This window comes from Mastigoproctus giganteus, chromosome 7 (assembly GCF_048544385.1).
Source record: "Mastigoproctus giganteus isolate SK-2022 chromosome 7, ASM4854438v1, whole genome shotgun sequence".
Classification (NCBI taxonomy): domain Eukaryota; kingdom Metazoa; phylum Arthropoda; class Arachnida; order Uropygi; family Thelyphonidae; genus Mastigoproctus; species Mastigoproctus giganteus.
In genome coordinates, this window is record NC_143581.1 from 198,241,166 (window position 1) to 198,258,406 (window position 17,241).

Sequence of the window (17,241 nt, forward strand, 5' to 3'; positions counted from 1 at the left end):
TTTGGACCTTATAAAAATGGTTTGTCGAGCCATTCTTAATGTTATTAAAAGCGGAACAACAGAAATCAGACAAATTTCTGTCAGTCCTCCCGCATGGAATAATTCGACTCCCTCCATTTTCATGAAGTTCTATATTTTGCCTTTTAGAAACAAATTTAATTAGAATCGGGCCAATAAATCCTGCAGTTATTTATTTCTCATACATGTTGCACGGGCTATCCATATACAGTACTGTATGTATATTATGTTTATTGTCATGCACAGTTTGGAAGAATGAATGGGCAATTTGGCAGATGCGCAAAACGAAATTTTCTCGGTTCGCGCATAAAAGTCGTTGCTTTTTTTTGTTATATTAGTACTGTATTTGCTAACGCACCTGAAATGCAACTCACTGCGTACATTAACTAATTTGTTGTTCTTTAAAGTTACCTACATATTATGTTACGTTTCCTAATTAACCTTTTTTCTAATTATACATTGTTTTATATCGAAACATTATATGTAATGCTCCTGGCCCTGTCTTTCTTAGTAGGAAAATCTATAATAAAGATTATTTATTTATTTATTTATTTATTTATTTTAAGAATGACGATATAAGTAGTTTTCTTTTATACGCCATGTTTATCAGAATTCCAGCCGCTACTGTTTCATTTGGAAAAATGATATCACTGAGAGTGAAAAATTGGCAAGCGGACGCAATCTGAAAAGTTTATGCACCTGTGCTTCAGATGACTGCCGTTGACATTTTGTTTGACGCTTTGGTATGCGGGTCAATTCCTGTCTTAGAGATAAGCAGACACGATCGGCGAAGCGGAATATCATTCTGTGGTTAGGTAACGGAAAATACTGCTGCATTGCAATCTAACAAGGCAGTTAGGTTGCATTGCAGTAATACTGTGATTGGTGGAGGCTTATTTTCTTCAGCGCGATATGGGATTATGATTGTGGGTGAATCGTTGGTAAGGCTATCTCGGTTACAAGATTAATATATGATTGCTTTTAAAAACGCGCGTGTGTGTGTGTGTTGTCAGAGAGAAACTATCGGAACTTCGCGTCTGCGATTTTCTTAGCTTCTGAATCCAGCCACTGATGTGTTATGTACAGTCATAGTAACACCAATCTTGAAAGGGGTCCACACCTGGTGGAAAAGACGAGTTCGAATCCAGTCAATGACGCGAGTAATTTTATGGGCATTTTTCACAACGTGGCTGTATTAGTCAGTCTAAGGCTTTTAATCCCGGAAACTCTGGCCAGCAAACAGAAAATCGACCACAGAACATACGCAATTTACAGTCATATATACGATGTAATGTGTCCAAAATAGCTGATGCGCTTAAAATCCTACAACCAACCAAAGGAAAAAGGGGACTGTACGTCTGATCCTTAATGTAGGCGGGATATGCGCAGTTGTGGGGAAAAAAAAAAAAAAAAAGTGGCGCGTTACCCTCAACACTATTGGGCAGTTTGTATGGGATATTTCGGGGTCTGCCACGACTCACGCCTAGTTGCACCACACTTCGTTGTGGTGTAGATGAGCACTGGGCAGACTTTCCGGGTGATCGCCTTCCTTGTGGCAAAGTGACCAGAAACAACCTAACAACACACACACACACACACACATTGCACAAACATAACACATTTCTGGCCGTGTTTTACAGCGTCCTGTTACATCACAGTTTACCACGGCGAAGTTGAATTAACATTCTGGTGCCACCTTACATATCCTACTATTACATGTCTACGTATAGCTACACAAAAAGTCAAATGGTGCGAGGTGGGTAAAAGAGTTTTTTTTTTTTTTTTTTTTTTTTTTTCCATTGACCTGGAAAGTAGATACAAACATGCCGAAACAATCTTGTGGAAGTGATGATATGCACCATCTTGATAGAAGAGTACATTGTTGTGAGGATCATACTGAGCAGTTTGATGGATCACTCAGCGTGTCTCTATACACGGAACCGGCAATCCATTCAATAAAGAATGGGCCGTATACCTTTCTGCAACTTGCAGCCATACAGTCGTCCCTATGATTCTAGAAGGGTTCCGAAAGTAGATATTGTAGTTGACATTGAAGCGAGTGAACTAGTCTAGGGATCGTTTGAAGGGTGGGTGTTTTGAAAGATTACTTAGACGGAAAAAAAAAAATTGGTTTCGTTTTAATGTTTTCAAAGCGCATCAGGTGTTTGGGGAGCACATCACCTGATGTACTCCCCAGATTCTAAGTCCGATTGGGTTCCGTATACGATTATCTTATGTTCACTGTCCATAAGAAAAACTTTCTGATAGGAAGACAATTTCATTGTATTGTTTTATGCATCAGATGAACCAACAGAACCTGTAGCTTTTTTTTTTTTTTTGGTAGCGTACAGACCGATGTTCCATTGGGCTTGCTTGTGTCGGCTTAAGTTATCCAGGGCTACTCTTCAAATTTGCATTCAAGATTGTATATTAAAAAAAAAAAAAAAAAAAAAAACCTCTAGAGCAGCATTTCTTCTGTATAGCAGCCATATCCTCTTCATCCAACTTCACACTGGTGGGATTGTTATTACTCACTCTGAGTATATCTCCCATGTGCAGGCAATAACGAAATTCCAGACCCCCCCTCTCCATAAGATTCTTGATGTTTTCTTCCCTCCAGTGGGAGTAAGAAAACTTTAGCATTAGCAGAGGAATATGATGCAAGAAAGCAAACTTATACAGCATCAGCCAAAAAAAGAAAAAAAAAAATACTTCCCATTTCACCCATTCGCTCCAAACGTTTGTCTAGTTCTTCCTTGAATTTATTTAAACTATTAACTTCCACAACGATAGATGAAAGTTTTTCATCTATCGTTGTTGTATCTAAGTTTTTCAGCAATCAACCACCCGCTGGCTGAAAGCAAATTTCCGCACATCTATTCTACAACTGTCTTTCCTCAATTTGAATTTATGCCCCCACAGGTTCGTAACCTGAGCAAGAGGAAGAATCCCATCAATATTGAGCCTGCTCAAACCATTGAAGGCTTTATACTCTCCAATCAGATCACTTCGAAGGTGCCTAGTCTCCAGACGCAGCAGTTTGCAGAACTTAAGCTTTTCTTGATAAGAGCAACCCTTTGTTCCCCTAACCAATCTCGTTGCCCTTAGTTAACTTTATCTTATTCCTTGCATAAAAAATCTACTGTGTATAAATTAAAAATCTGCACTACCGTATAATATTGTTCTCATAACTGTAGTGGTATCCAGTTATGAGAACAACAGAACCTCTCTTAAAATACTCCATTCTATCTAAAAGAGGATACTCAGGTTATTTGTAATTCCATTTCCTCTTTCCCAAACTAGTCTTGGTCAAATCCATTCACAGTTGCACTCCAAACTAACTCAATTAATGTTTTACTTTCATTTGATCCTTTCTATTTCTGTTCTTCTGGACACCCTTCCTTCTTATATTCTCGTATTCCATGAAAATTTCACTTAAAAGATAAAGTCAACGTCAAAAGTATCTCCTGTCTTCTCGACTGAGAATACTATAGGTTCCAGTCTTTCGTGTCTAGAGTTTTGAGTTCCCAGTTGTCAAACTCTGGAGAAAATATTCGATGTTTGATGACTTAATTCTGACTGTTGTTAATGATGTTACGACACACACACACACACACACACACACAGTAGGTAAGCCCCTCCCCCTTACACAATCGTATATAAATAATATAATTTAACGGAAATTTGACTACATAACTTAAAGAGACAATGCTATAATGGAACAAACTATTTGAAAAAAGGCAGGGTACATCATACTCGACTGCGCCTTTGATAATATTACTTTTGGTTTTTTTTTGAGTTGTTTCTTAGTGGAATAATTTTCTGTGTACCGTAATAAACATTTCATTTTTTTAAAGTATGCAAATTCGCATTTAGCAGCAGAGAACATTTTAACCCTGTTTCATTCGGAAGCGGATGTTCACCTTTAGTTACCAGTAATCGCACACGTAACGTTTCTGTGAAAACAAAGCCTCACCCTGTCTCACGCGTGAATTGGCTTCTTCCCGTGCGTTACGAAACCAGACGCTTCCCGCGATCAACTTGCGGCGTCTTCTCAAGTAAAGCCATTCTCGAGATTTGTGTGGTCTTTGTTACTTTGTGAAAGCTGCAGTGTATTTACCATCCAGATACTTTCATAATGTTAGCTTGAGGTATGTTTTTATTATTAAAAGTCTGTTTATCAAGTATTTAAATTATTAACAATCGTTTAGAACCTCGTGAAAGCGAAGGAATGCAACCACGTAATTCTCGTTTGCTTTGAAGCCGGCAGACGACTACGTACATAGCTTAGTCGTCTGCCGGCTTCGAAGAAAGCAAAATGAATTTTTTTTCCTTCGAAATCTATTTAATTAATAATTATAGATTTTTCTTTACTATTTGGGATTAAAGAGAATACGAAATATGGTGAGTGTGTATCAAATTTGGGTTATCAAAAATATTAAAACTGTTTTTAAATATTAGATTTGAAAGTTCAAAATACATTTTGAAGAGTGGTTCTGATAGTTCTTAGCTGATAGGTTTTTTTGGAGAATAATATTCATTAATTTTTTTGTTATTTTGGGACGGAAAACTTCGATAATACTACAACAGAGGCAGTCCCGAAATTTTCTTAAAGGGGGGAAAAAAAATGGTGCAGGGGATGCTAAAGCAGTGTTGCAGGAAATCATTAAGCCTTAAATTATCGCTATGATTTTCAGATGTCGGATAATACCTTGGATATCCTCGTTCTGTGTTATATAAAATATAATAAAAAAAAATAAACTTTTTTTTTGTCCCCCTTTTTCTTGGCTTTCAAAGTCTCATGTGCTTCGCTTTCTCCAACACTCTGTCATTACTGTCAGAATTTATCAAATCTGGCATTTTGCCAGTTTCCAGTGCACATGTGTTGATGACGTCATTGCACTCGTACTGTTTGTAAAATGAATATGGTGTTCTTCCCAAAATGGATAATGCAGCATACTTAATGCGAAAGATACCTGGCAAGCTATCAGGACGGCCTCATCTTCCGAGAGATTCGCGTACCAAGTTTACGAGTAGTGTATTATGTGATCAAAGTTGAACAAACTTCGTTTTTAAACATGAAACGATTCCATTTTGGGGAAATCGTCCGGAATGTCGCACTTTAAACATAGGAATTTCTTATGGCTTTCTTTGATAAAGATTTAGCATTTTTCAGACTGCCTCTGGATGAATTTTCCTTTGAATGGCCCCTAACGGTAATTTTTTTCCTTTTTTTTTTAATGGTTATTAGTAAGAAACTTATTCTCTTTTCGAAGGTCATAGATAAATTTTAATATTTTGTGCTCATTATAAAGATTCCCACAGATTGTTTTCCGATTGCAATTTCAGAAGTTTAAGATAAATCATTCTCATTTCAAGGCTTCATTTTTAAAAATTAAATTTTTTGCATTTTTGATAGCCATGAAGTTCCGTATGCTTTTCTAGAAGTAGATGTTTAATTTTTCTAAGGATGGTGATTAAGTTAATTATACCTATCGTGTTTCCTGATAAGTTTATTTGTGCAAATAATAATATATTAAGATGAACCTCGATCTTTTTTATGGTTTAACTGTTTTTTTTTTCTCCCACATTAATAAAATCTTAGTCAATTTTTATTTATTCATAATAATAAATAAATATAAAATTACCCGTGATGTTAAAAAATATGGATTTTTATTTGTTCGAATTTAATGCAATTAGAATTACTTGACATATATCTAAAAGAGAAATATAAGATTTCGTGAAAACTTGTTAATTGTAGGAGATGTGGACGAAAATTGTATATAAACTCTGAACCCTCCAAACGATTAGTGAAACCACTGTTTCTGTTCCTTTTATAATGGTGATTTATGTACCATTAACTTGCAATTCAGTGTTTCTTATATCTTAATGATTTTAATTTTTTTTAAACGTAACTGCATTCTGTCCCTACCCATCTCAAGATCCTCTCGCTGTAACCTTTTAGTATTCAAGGTACCTCCGTCTGACTACTGCAATTTTCCCTGATGTTACAGGAATGGGTGTGTACCGTACCGTTCTCTCCAGATGATTTGTCAAGACTGAATTTCGATTCATCTCTAAAGGTAAATTGATTCATTTACCTCAAGCGTTGTCTTCACCACATCAGACAGACTTGCCTGTGGGAGAACACAAACTATCGTTCGTTTTGCATAGTCCCATTTACTGTGGCCTTTTTTTTTTTTGAAACGACCGTCCCTGGGAACCCTCTGAGCTGAAAATTTAGCTGGTTAGCTGATACTTTCCTTTGGTGTGTTGTTATGGCCATATTATAGTCATCCTGGAATGTGACTCTTGGCAGACCTTGAACGAGCCTTCGATACACCTCTCCGATGTTGTTACCATAACGTTGAAAGTGCCAACCTCGACTCCTTTGTCAGAAAATATTTATTTTTAAGGCAAAGTTTTGGATTTTTGGCCATTACAAAGACCTGTAGTAGTCAACTGATGCTCTCCAAGTTTTATCGAGAAAGGAACAAATAGATTTAACCATATAAAAGAAAGCTCTGGTTTATTATACTAGAGTAAACAAAATAAGAGAGATATCGGGTATGACACATTGCCCAGATATTGATGAATGTAATTTTAACTTCGTAGGTGTGGAAAAGGTGACTGCAGGCTGAACTGGTATTGCAAAATCGACCTGTTATTACAGGCACGTGAAATGAAAAGGAAATATGAAAAGCTGACTTCGGATGAAAGTGAAGGTTATGTCTGGTGAAAAAGAGGATTCTGTGGATACAATGCCCTATTTATAAGGACGCAAGGCCAAGACTTATTTCAAATAACTATGCACGATTTAAGTACAGTTGGTTGTTGTTGTTAGTTATCTTGGTTTTTAGGAGCATTAACAACTAAGGCCATATTGCTCCGGGATATGCGGTGGTCATTCCCTGATCTTTCCGCATCCTCCGTATTTGGTAAGTACAGTTGGATTCAGAACGTTATCAAAAGTTTAGAAGTGTCCAGACGGATTAGACGGAGATTAGGAAGCAAAGCCTACTATCTATATCTAACCACACTGTATGGTTTTGATATAGATAGTAGGGCTCTGCCTCCCCTTGAATGGGGCTCCTGCAACCAGAATAAACTGATCCCTATGGTTTAAAGAGGCAGTTTTCTTTTCCTTTTTTTTTTTTTTGTTCATTAAACTTCTGTTTGCTTTGTACTGAATTATTTCATGATTCAAATTTGAATTAATGTTAGTTTAGTATAGTGTTAAGCTACTGATCTATCATATGAAAGTTACTGGGAAATTTTCCATATTGTGAAAAGAGTTTTTTTAGCTAATTCTTGCCCATATTTTTATAGTCCGCCAAATTTGCACGGTTTGAAAGTTAAAATCATATTCCACTGTCATATTCAGATTGACCATGTTAAATTATTTCTGGACGTCCAAATTCACCTAAGTTTGTGCAATTATGTTTAAATAAATAAAATATGGTTGTAACTTAACTTTTTAACACCAGTGTAGTGCGTCTACAAACTGAAGTCGACTTAAATATTTGTGTATTGAAGATATTTAATTCGATTCATTTAAACGTTTGTCATTTTGAATGGTACTTGTAACTGTTCCCCATCAAGCCCAGTCTTGATGGAAGTTGAAATCATTGGAATCTTCATGAAGTTAGACATGTTTTTACGGTTACGTTTATTTATGCCTTTACTGTTGTAAATTTGTTTACACCAATTTTTATTATAGTATTAAAGGGGCAGGTCGATACAAGGAAGCAAGGCTTAGAGTAATAATAAAATAAACAAATAAAAATGTTTATGTAATTTATATTTTATATACTTCAATTTATTTACTTCCTCTTTAACTCGCTCAATCCTGCCCAATTTGTTTCAGTAGTTGATTACTCTTAACTAAAAGCAAGTTTTCTTACATCCGGTCTACAGTTACCTTTCCTTAATTTGAACCTATATCCTACTGTTTGCGTCATCCTAGAAGGAGAAAATATGCCCCATCTCGTGGGCTCAACTCCTTCAAGACCTGGCACATCTAAATCAGATCTCTATGCATACTAGACTTTGCAACTTAGAGAACTGGAGTCTCTTAATATAGGAATATCTCTTTGCATTCATAACTAACTAGCCTCTGTCCCCTTCCATGTTTTTTTCTTTACCCTTTTAAAGATATCTATATCATTTTATAAAATGAAACCTCTTTTTCGATATACGGTGTTCAAGTTATGGTCTGAGCATTGATTTTTGTAGTGGGGGTAATTAATCTTTTTCTCTGCTGGAAAATACTGTACCTGTACAGTAAAGTGACCACATCGATTTTACTTTTTTTTTTTTTTCACAGTATTTGTTTTATTTCACTGAAATATTTATATTATATAGGCATTTCTATAAATAATAAAAGTACATCTTTTAACAATAAAAACAACAGAAATTAAATATTTTTCCGTGGAGCGGAATTTTCTTAATTCAAACAACTGAAAGCCGGGGCATATGGTCAATTTACTGTACAGCAGTGGTGCCCAACCTGCGGGCCGGATCCGGCCCGCGCGGAAAGTGAAGTAAAACAGCATTTCAGAGAGTCGCGCCACTGCGTGTACAGGCATGCAAGCATCGATCTCGACTGTATCAAACGTGTACATGTAGTCCAGTGCAGTCATATACAGTTATGTACGTATCATTCTTCTCATATTGTGAAATTCTACTATTTTGATATAACTTTTCCATTGTATTGAATTAAAAAAAAAATTCCTTAATGTTCCAAAAGAAGAAAATCGATTTGGAGTGTCGTTTTTGATCAAAGGTGGATTGAAGACTATTTCTTCATTGATTACCACGAAAAAGCAGTGCGTTTGGTGTGTGAGTTTTCAAAGAATATAATTTAAAACGACACTAAGATTCCAAGCATAAATCTTATAAAGGAGTGTTGCGAAGAGAAAAGTGTTCAGAGTTACAAAACGAATTACGAAAACAACAAACCACACTGAAAGCGTATCAGTCAAATTTATACGCTGATTAATTTCTTGACGTTATCAGTCAAGAAATTTATATATTTATATGCTTTTAGTATTCAAGATACCTCCGTCTGACTATTGCCATTATCGTGGCAGTAATATCTTTCCCTGATGTTACAAGAATAAGTGTGTACCGTTCTCTCCAGATGATTTCTCAACACTAAATTTCGATTCATCTGTACAGGTCAATTGAAATAAAAGTTGCATATTTAATCGCTTTTGAAAGTAAAAATTGTGGAAAAATGTGTACAGAGAAACGAACAATGATACAAGACATTAGATTGTCTCGACAAACAGTTATGCGAAGAGTAGAAGATATTGGAAAGAATTTGTTCGCACAACCTTTGGAAAACATAAAACAAATGAAATATTTTAGTGTGGCACTGGATGACAGTACTGATGTAAATGACACGGCCCAACTCCTTATCTTCATACCTGGAATTAATGATATTTTTGTACCAGTTGAAAATTTAGCTGATCTACAGAGTATGCACGGAACAACTGCAGGTGAAAATCTTTTTGAAAATTTTTGCCAATCTGTTGAAAAGTTAGGATTAAATATTAAAAATCTATAGGAGTCAACTGGCGGCCCATAAAAATGACTGGTAAAAACATTGGGCGTATGGGTAGAATAACCAAGAAAATGATAGATATCGGAGCTGAAACTCCAATTGGAATTCACTGTATTGTGTATCAAGAAGCTCTTTATGGGGAAAGTATTGTTTCCAACACGTTATGAATGTAGTTATTTCAACTGTAAGTTTTATAATGTCACATGGCCTTAATCACCAAATGCTTCAACAGTTTCTTTTAGAAATCGAAGCTGAATACGAAGATGTAATTTTATCTTGTGCAGTGAGATGCCTTAGTCGTGGCAAAGTATTACATCGGTTCTTTAAATTACGTCATGAAATTCATATTTTTATGATAGAAAAAGGGAAACGAACAAAACAACTATCAAATATGGAGTGGCTGTTTGATCTTGCAATTCATACAAACATTTCTAGTCATTTAAATGCTCTAGATTTACAACTACACTGGAACGGAAAATTGGTCTGATTTATTTGGTGACATCAAATCATTTCAGAATAAGTTGTTATTTTAATCCCAAATTGAGCGAGACAATTTAGTTTACTTTGAATGTTGTACCGAGCTGAAGGAGAATCACATTTCCAAAGAATCGTTGCCTCTCGTTATTACAATTACTTTTTGACGAGCTTGAAAGTCGATTTGCTGATATAAGATCCCATGAAAAAGGCATAAGCTTGTTTGAGAACCCATTTATTTCTATGGCTGAAAAATACAATCTCAGCTTGCAACTTGATTATTGATCTTCAAGCCAAAACATGGTTCAAAAAATAAGTACAGGCAACCCCCGTATAACACAGTACTTCTACAACACGGTTTCGCTCTAACACGATTGATAAAGCACGGCAATTCTCGCACAACGGAGGATGCGGAAAGGTCAGGGAATGACCACCGCATATCCCCGGAGCAATATGGCCTTAGTTGCTAATGCTCCTAAATAACAAACAAACACCAGAAAATCGTTACAATGGATTTAAAAAAAAAAAAAAAAAAATTACGAATTGAATTGATGGAAAATAGAGGCATGGAAACATTTTTCAATTGTGGACTGTATCGGAATCATAGCTTTATCGCTCAAAAAAGTAAAACCGTTAACATTTAAATGCATGTCGGAAAAATGTATGGCCAGAGTCAGTTCATTCAGGAAATATGATCGAACCGGCAGAAAACGGTATTGGTGCGTTAGTAGAACTTCCTAAGCCGGTAGGAGGGGAAGGTTTTGATGATATTGACTACTGAAAACTCTCGTGGGTAGCACAGTTGGTAAATCACCATCCTCCCCACACCGGGTGGAAAAGACCCGTCTTTTCGAATCTCGTCGATGACGGGAGGAATTTTTATGCGTCTTTTTCACAACGTGGCTGAGTTAGTCGGTCTCAGGGGTTTTTAGCATGGTTTTTCATACCGGAAAATCTAGTTTTTCATCTAGCAAAATAGAAAATCGACCGCAGAACACACTCATAGACAATATACACCATGGGCTTAGTCGCCGATGCTCCTTAAAAAAAATATATATATATATTGAAGTCCAAGAATTACTGCTAAAAAAAGAGGCTGGCGAAGCGAATTTGGTGTGAAATGGTATTGGAGGCAAATAAAATCAGTTTGAAGGATGATAGCGCAGATAAATTCTGAAGTTCCAAATTTTACACTAAAAAGTATACGGGAAGGCATAACATTAGCCGAGCAATTAGAATCTTATTTTTTGAATTCATATTTTTCAACTGAAAGGAGCCCAAAGTTCAAAAGGGTGCTTCAAAAATATTTGGTTCCATACGATGAAATTTAAAAGGATCTCTCAAGCAAAAGCAAAAACAAACCCAGATTAATGATTTAAAGAGAGCAGAAGATACACGAAATCTAGAATGGTATATTTTTGTTAGTTTTGTTAACATTGTTGTATATTTGTTAGCTTTTGGAACGTAATCCCCTTTTTGTACTGATTCTTAGTCCCGTATAACACCGTTTCGCACTACACGAAATTTTATAGGAACCTGACTACCTTGTTATACGAGAGTTACCTGTACATTGACTGCAAAAATAAACTACTTTAATTCTACAAAGCTCTCCCATCTGAAGATTTTCTGCTAATAAAATAAAATGCCACGAAAATGGCTACTTTGTTCGGATCAACGTATGTTTGCGAGCAAGTTTCTTTTCACGCATGAAATCAAATAAATATTTAAAAAGAAACAGAATAACAGACGAGCATCTTCATTCTGTATTGAGAATTGGCGCCAAAAATTTTCAACTAAATTTCGAACAGTTATCTAAAAATGTCTAGCTTCAGTCATCTCATTAAATGTTAAGTTTTGTTCAGTAAATGTGTATTGTAAAATTTTCGAATATTTTCAATTTTAAGTGTATTATTACATTTATTTATTCACTTTAATATTGAAAAGCGGTGATCCTTTTCAGGTTATAAATTTTCTAAAGTGACCATTTAAAAGCAAAAGTATTTAAAAAAACAAAAGTAAATCATATTTTTATAATTTTAATAAATTCTGAAAAAAATAAATCAGTGACATAGATTTGTTGCACATAAGTGTTGGGAATTTGCATTTTTTATATATGTAGCCTGAAAATAAAAAAACGGTAACATGAAAAATAGAAACTTCCTTTTACATGTAACAAGATATGGAAAATGCAACCTTTTTTTTTTTTTTTTTTCTCTCTCTCTCTCTCTCCCGAATCACGGCCCCGAGTGCCAAGCGAGTGATCTAGCGAATTTGAAAGCGATTTTCTAAAGAGAAGTTGATAAAGAGATTTCCAAAGGCTTTACTTTCAAAGTTATTTATTTTCTGGCTCTTTGTAAATAAAGAAGGAAGCCTCCTACAAGAAAGGAAAGACACCTTTCTTTTGTATATATAACTACTTTTCTAACACACTAACCACTAACCTTTTATCGCTTGGTCACTGGTGGCACCGCTCCTGCCTCCACGTGGCGGGGCCGGTAACCTGGGGGATAAATCAACCCTCGGGGCTAAAAGGAGCAGTAATGGAAACGAATGAATTTCCACGTCTAGAGCCCAAGAGTGCTCAATATGACAATCGTGAACCCGACCATGACTTTTCTACCTCTAAGAGAATGAAAAAAGATGCAGGCAGACAGGAATCACCAGCTTTCCTGATTATCCATTCTCTGTCGGCACAGCCTGTTAGCAAGCTCTCCCCTTTCATCATCCAACGATGCCTTGAACATGCAGCATCATCTCCAAAAATGGTGAAACGTCTCCAATCCGGGGACTTGTTAATAGAGACTTCTCTCCCAAGACACTCTGAACAACTACTGAAACTCACCACTCTAAGCGGAATTCCAATACAAGTCACTCCACATAACACCCTGAATTCATCCAGAGGAGTGATTACTGAGTGGGATCTACTGAACGTGTCTGAAGAAGAAATAGTACAAGAACTAAAGTCACAAAATGTAACTCAAGCAAAAAGAATCATGATACGAAAAGATGGTACCTTAGTCCCAACACGTAACATAATTCTAACTTTCAATACACCGAATCTACCAGCATCAGTCAAAGCAGGTTACTTAAATTGCCGTGTTCGACCCTTTATCCCAAATCCCCTAAGATGCTACAAGTGCCAGAAATTTGGTCACTCCCATACAGCATGCCGTGGCGTTTCAACATGTCCAAACTGTGGCTCCACAACTCATACCCAGTTAGAATGCAAAGCACAAACTCCACAGTGTCCTAATTGCAGGGGAAGCCATCCAGCATACTCTAAAGAATGTGACCTCTGGAAGATAGGCAAAAAAATTCAAAAATATAAGACTGAAAATAAAGTCTCCTATCAAGAAGCTAGGAAACAAATTAAACTAACCATGCCAAATAGCTCTTATGCCTCGATTATCCACTCTCACCAATCAGTAGCATGTCAGACGGAAGTGTCACTCTCTCCAGATAAATCGATTGCAGACTGGGCTCGATCAGTTCTATCGACCCAGCCTACATCAAAGCCAAACACAGTTGACCAAAGTATGAATACACCTATCACAGTTCCAACCCAAATCATAACCCAAGGTAAAGTAACAGAAAAACCTCAAAAATCAGATCCTGTCGAGGTTAATCAACCACCCTCAACAAGGATGGATACCGATGATGCGACTACCCAAGACCTCCTTGAATTACATGCAGATGATGAAATGGAAGATAGCAATAATTCAACACGCCCCAATTTCCCCAGAAAAGAAAAACCTAAGCTGGATCGTCACAAACAACCCACTTATAAAAAACAGTCAGATTCATCTCCCTCTTTCAAATCCAAATAATGGAACAGATCATCCAAGGGAACTGTAGAGGCCTTCGCAGCAACATCGATGATATCCATGAATTAATTCACCTATACCGACCTCTTGCAATGTGCTTGCAGGAAACGAATTTGACACCTCAGATCTCAATCAAAATCAAAAATTATACCTTGTTTAGACAAGACAGAGCTGACACTAACAGTGCTCACGGAGGAGTAGCAATACTCGTGGATTCAAGCATCCCCTCCAGACGCATCCATTTACAAACCTCCTTAGAAGCTGTTGCCACTCGCGTTGTAAATGGTATTACACTGACACTGGTTTCAATCTATCTTCCACCAAATCATCAATATACCATTCAAGAAATCGAAGATCTTGTCTTGCAGTTACCATCTCCCTTTTGTATCCTAGGAGACTTTAATGCCCACCATCCAATATGGGGTTCACCTATATCAGACAAACGAGGGAAGCTTATTGAAATGTTGATAGACAGGCAAAATTTAACTTTACTAAATACTGGCACTCCCACATATATCCATCTCCCTACAGGTACAACCTCTACAATAGACCTTACCATTTGTTCCCCAATCCTCTTTCCAAGTATAGAGTGGGTAACTCTAAGCGATCCTTATAGCAGTGATCACTATCCCATAATCTGCAAAATTCAAACATCCTGTTCCTTCCCAACAGAAAATCCAATGAAATGGAAATTTTCAAGAGCTGATTGGACAAAATACAGAACGCACATATCATTTGACAACTACATTATTCAGTCCTGTTCCATCGACAGTGTTACTGAGCACATCACAAATGAAATTCTGTCAGCCGCATCCGCTACCATTCCTCAATATCAAGCAAGAAATAGACGAAAAACAAATTATTGGTGGAATGAGGACTGCAACCATGCGAAAAAAGAGAAAAACAAAGCCTGGAACCTTTTCCGCAAACACCCAACCACCCTCAATCTTATTAGTTATAAACGTCTTAGAGCAAAAGCTCGTTACATCAGACGTAAAGCGAAAAAAGAAAACTGGATTAAATTCGCCTCGTCAGTGAATAAAAATACTGATATTAGATTAATCTGGAGAAAAATAAAATGTTTAAACAGTAAATTTCCTCCATTATCCACCCCACTACTGAACTGGAATGGACAGGAGCTTTCTACCCCTACAGAAATATCAAATGCACTGGGAACCACATTTTCTCAGTTGTCCTCTTCTATCGCTTATGATCAAACATTCCAAAAACTTAAAACAATTGCAGAGAAACCCAGACTAAATTTCACTGACAATTCCGCTTTACCTTATAACAAACCATTTACCATGCTTGAGCTGCAACAATCCCTTAACAACTCAAGAAACAGTGCTGCTGGCCCAGATGGGATATACTATGTAATGTTGCAAAATTTGGATCAGAGATCACTCTCATTACTGCTCATATTTTTCAATCGCATTTTTTCCGAACATACCTTCCCAAGTTCCTGGAGTCATTCTTATGTACTAGCAATTGCAAAGCCCGGTAAAGATCATTCTGTTCCGCAAAATTACGGACCAATATCCCTTACCAGCTGTCTAAGCAAAACCCTAGAGAAAATGATACATCGCCGTCTCACTTGGTTCCTGGAGTCCCAAAACTTGATTAACAACAACCAATTTGGATTCCGGAAAAATCGATCTTCATTGGATCTCATGATCAAAACCGAGACAAACATTAGAAATGCTTTCGTCAAGAAGGAACATCTCGTAATGGTCTGTCTTGATGTTGAGAAAGCCTTCGACACTACTTGGCGATTCGGCCTCTTAAAAGATCTGCATTCTCTTGGCCTGAGAGGTAATTTATCATACTTTATCAAAAATTTTCTACATCAGAGATCCTTTCAAGTCCGTTACCGGGGAACGCTCTCTAAGATCTTTACCCAAGAAGAAGGAATTCCGCAAGGGTCGGTTCTCAGTGCCACTTTATTTACAATGAGAATGAACCACATAATTGAACTCATTCCGAAAACTGTAGATTCCTACCTCTTTGCAGATGATCTCTCAATATCCTGTCATTCTCAAAACATGCATTACATTGAACGCCAGCTACAAATATCAATTAATCGCATCCTGACATGGATGACACAAAATGGTTATAGACTGTCCAGCCAGAAATCTGCTGCCATACACTTCTGTAACAGACGAAATATGCATCCTGAGCCCGAGCTCCACTTGAATAACCAACCTCTTCCCATAGCTAATTGTATTCGTCTACTAGGATTATTTTTCGACAACAAGTTAAACTTCCAAAAACACGTTGAATATCTCCGGACAAACTGTCAAAAGAAACTGAACATACTCAGAGTTTTATCAGCGACAGCATGGGGAGCAGATCGTAACACCCTGCTTCACCTATACAGAGCCATAATTAGATCACGCCTGGACTACGGGGCGCCTGTTTTTGATTCTGCTAGGGAGAGTGTTTTATCTCGGCTCAACCCTATCCAACATTCAGCTCTTAGATCAGCATTAGGTGCATTCAGAACATCTCCAGTGCAAAGTTTATATATCGAAGCCCATGAACCTCCTCTAAATATCAGGAGAAAGATGTTGCTGTTAAACTATGCAATCAAGATCCAAAGCCAGGTAACCCATCCTAATTGGTCAATACTTCATGATCCGATGTATATGACCCTGTATAGAAACAAACCACAGACAGTTCGGCCTGCTGGTATTAGGCTAAAACATCTAACAGAAGATTGGGATATACACTTCGATAAAATCTTGCGAGATCCTATAGATCCTGACCCTCCATGGTCTGACATCACGCCATGTTGTGACAAGTACTTCCACCAGTGGGGTAAACACTCTCTATCAGACTTTACCATCCAACAGCTGCACACTGAGCATGCTCAACATTATCCTGACTTCGCTAAAATATATACAGATGGGTCGAAATCCGAGAGTGGATCGGGTGCAGCAGTGGTACTCCCTGATAAAATAGTTTCTCAATCTCTTCCGACAGAGTGTAGTAGCTACACAACTGAATTATTTGCCATAAAGCTTGCATTAGAAAATGTCTTCCATATGTCAATTCAAAAGAGCATAATTTACACAGACTCGCAAGGTTCCGTATTAGCATTGCAAAACAATTCCCCACCTACTCATCCGATATTAAAGCTCATCAAAACACAGTTGATACGACTTAGAGAGCATCAGCAAAAGGTTATCTTCTGCTGGATTCCAGGCCATACCGGAATACCAGGGAATGAAATTGCAGATGATGCTGCCAAAAATCCATCCAGCCCAGCCCCAACGAATTCGCTAGTACCTGTCACAGATTATAAAATGAATATACAAAGAATATGTAAAGATCAATGGACTCTTCAGTGGCAAACAC

The 17,241-nt window shown here is 37.0% G+C and overlaps 1 protein-coding gene across 2 annotated transcripts in view; it reads left to right on the top strand.

Annotated features, from left to right (window-relative positions):
• LOC150083538 (long-chain-fatty-acid--CoA ligase 6-like) overlaps positions 1 to 17,241 on the top strand; it is a 238,822-nt gene that overhangs the window by 105,206 nt on the left and 116,375 nt on the right. The window contains exon 1 of one of the 2 annotated variants that reach the window (XM_090377345.1): positions 4,131 to 4,169. The exons of the other annotated variant lie outside the window; for it this stretch is intronic. The gene's annotated coding sequence lies outside the window, so the exon portion shown is untranslated. Of the gene's footprint in view, positions 1 to 4,130; positions 4,170 to 17,241 lie in introns of those variants that run through there. 2 annotated transcript variants of the gene reach the window in all.